The 2,730-nt window shown below is 51.1% G+C and overlaps 1 pseudogene; it reads right to left on the bottom strand.

Annotated features, from left to right (window-relative positions):
• Positions 1-1,608: 1,608 nt before the first annotated feature.
• LOC149356665 (uncharacterized) lies at positions 1,609-2,130 on the bottom strand (annotated as a pseudogene).
• Positions 2,131-2,730: the final 600 nt, after the last annotated feature.

Below are 2,730 nucleotides of genomic sequence, written 5' to 3'. Positions count from 1 at the left end.
TGGCCTCACTTCGGTCCAATGCGACGTCACGGGGTCGTACTTGTGCATATCTGCTAAGAAGGTCTTCAGCACATCGCTGTACCCTCCGAAAATGTACAGCTCTTCGTTGAACACGAAGGCTGAATGTCCTCGCCGATACACAGGGGGAACGCCTTGAACCTCTGGGCGCATCCAAGAAGAGGTGGTCGTTTCAAAATAGTATAGGATGAGGGAAGGGTCTTCTGGGCTGCCGCCAAAAACATACATGCGGGTCCTGATGGCAGACGCAGTGTGGGAGGCAAGTAGAACCGGAGCCTGTCCGCTGGTGGGGACGCGATGCCACACTAGGGTATCCAAGTCAAGGACCCGCATATACGGCGAAGTATCCCAGTCACTTAAGACATACTCGCGGTGACCCACAACACAAGCTCCGTGGCCGTACATCGATGAGGGCACCTCACCGGACACTTCCAGACGGCTGCATGTCATCGTGTTTGAGTCGAAGCGATAAAGAACACTTGGCCAGCTGTGCGGGCCGCAAAACAGATACGCGCAGTGGCCGTACGCTACAACTGTGCGGTGGGAAATGTCAGTCGGCCTGACGTCGGGAAGTTGCGCCTCCACCACATCCCACCGGTGCGTTGCAGGGTCGAAGATGGAAACGTTGATCAAGTTCCATTCCGTGTAGCTATTGTCGAACGAGTAAACCTTGCCGTTCATGCGTACAGCCTTGTGGGTGACTTGCTCTGGAACACCGTTTAGCCGCACCGTCCACATCCTGCAGAGACACCTCCTTCTATAAGAAACAAGGCCCGGTTATTCCAGCGATGCTGGCGGCATCATGCGGCTTTTTTCTGAAGCAGCGATATCGTAACGTGGCCTCCGCGATCGAAGCGCGCTTTTGCGCCGGCCATCCCATTCGCACGGAGAGAGCGTAATTTGAGAGAGCGGTGTGACCGCTCCTCTCGCCGCACGGTGGCGCGCTTACCCCATGCGCGCTTTCCCTGAGGCGGTCGTGCGTAGACCGCGAAAACGCAGCTGTCGCAGGCCTGTGTGCGATGCGCGCTAGAAAATTACCGCACAGGAGCGTCGGCAAAGAACAAGGTAGCTTGCTGGTATAATATCTTCCTAAATTCGGAAGCAGACTTAGGACCGAGATGAAGCAGATCGTCATAAGAGCGTGTTTTATTTGTGCAGTTGTATATGGCACCAAACATGAATTACTTTACATTTGAGCACAGCGGTCAATTTTAATTTTGCTATCCCTGTAAACGTTAGTTTAGAGCCTTAAATTATATATAGAGATTATAGTTCTTTCGGTTTTCCTGTGTAGCAATGGTATTTGATTTGAACTTAAATGCATCCAATAAACGTTTGCTTTCGGCGTTTGTAGGTATCACTCAATTCCTTTTTCCCTGTCGAATGTTGGGCAGGGCCGTGCACAACAGCCTGCAATGCATAAGGTTTTTTGGCGCATATAGCCTGAACCGAGGAGCATTTACATTTTTTTCTCGCGCGCTGCAAGCAAAAAGGAGGAAAAATAAAATTATTTGAAAATACATAGGATACGCAATGCTTTATTTATGCAGATTAAACCAGATCTATAATGTTTCTCGCATAGTGTTCATTCTAAACACGGAGCACTTTCCCGGGGAGCGGCTTGCTGGCGAGCTTTTTTTCGCGGTATATGCTGCCCTGTATGTGACAGTAGCTCCTACGTCAGATAAGAGTGGCCTCACGAAATTATCGAACACCACAGATACTGTGCTTGCGGCGTGGTCCTCCCTTGCTTTGCAAACAAAAAGGGAGCACTGCTGGATTCTCGAAAGTAATAGCTGCAGCCAGCTGCTGCCGCACGTTGCTTATTTTTATATGCTGCGGGGCAATATCAATAGCCTTCTTAGTGGCCACCAGAACACTGATGAACTCTGATTTTGGGTAGGTTAATCCCTCCCCCTTGACTGTAGGCTAATGAGCCAGCAACGGACTAGACCCATCCGACTGGTGGAGGGCAGGCCAGGAGCTGCACCTTCTACGTTCTTCAAGAGCTCTCGCCACGAACCCTGCTATGTAAGCAATGCTGGCATTTGTAATGCCTGATGGTGGTCGCTGCAGTGAAATAGAAAATGTCCATATAAGCATCCCGACCATGATCCCGACCTAGACATTCTGCAATGTATTGCAAAATTTTCAAATCATGGCATTGTTGCCACTCAGTTATTATAGCCTTAACATAAAGCAAAGTGGTCGCTTTTTGATTGCACTTCATGGGTGGAGTCGGTGTACGAGTGGGCACTCACGAGGCATCGCCTTCAAGGATGTGAAGAAAAAACTCAGCGCGATGGCATGCAATTTAGACGACATGTCGCAAGGTGAAAGCATGTGTTGCCCCCATCAACTCTTAAATTACCACAAAAGCTGCATGCAGAAGACATTCGCAACTGTTTAACAATGTACCTCAGCTTCTTTGTCACTTCAGGCACGAGTCAGAAAAAAACTGCCTGCGTATTCCTAGTCATTCAGCGTCGAAGCGCGCCAACAAAGCTGGTGCAGCGGCTGAAAGCGCAGGCAGTGCCGGCCGGGCGAGCGCCGCTCGATGCTTAGGCTAAGACCGCCACCTCGGGGCGTTTTAGGGAACTAGCAGCATTACACTCTTCTGCTGGGCGAGGCGCCGAATGGGACGGCCGGAGCAACGGCGCGCCGCCGGAGCAGATCGCGGCGGCCACGATCGTAATCGGTCTTCGCGGCGTG

This window comes from Amblyomma mixtum, chromosome 3 (assembly GCF_055824585.1).
Source record: "Amblyomma mixtum isolate Tamu chromosome 3, ASM5582458v1, whole genome shotgun sequence".
Taxonomy (NCBI): Eukaryota; Metazoa; Arthropoda; class Arachnida; order Ixodida; family Ixodidae; genus Amblyomma; species Amblyomma mixtum.
This window is presented reverse-complemented; position numbering and strand designations above follow the sequence as displayed.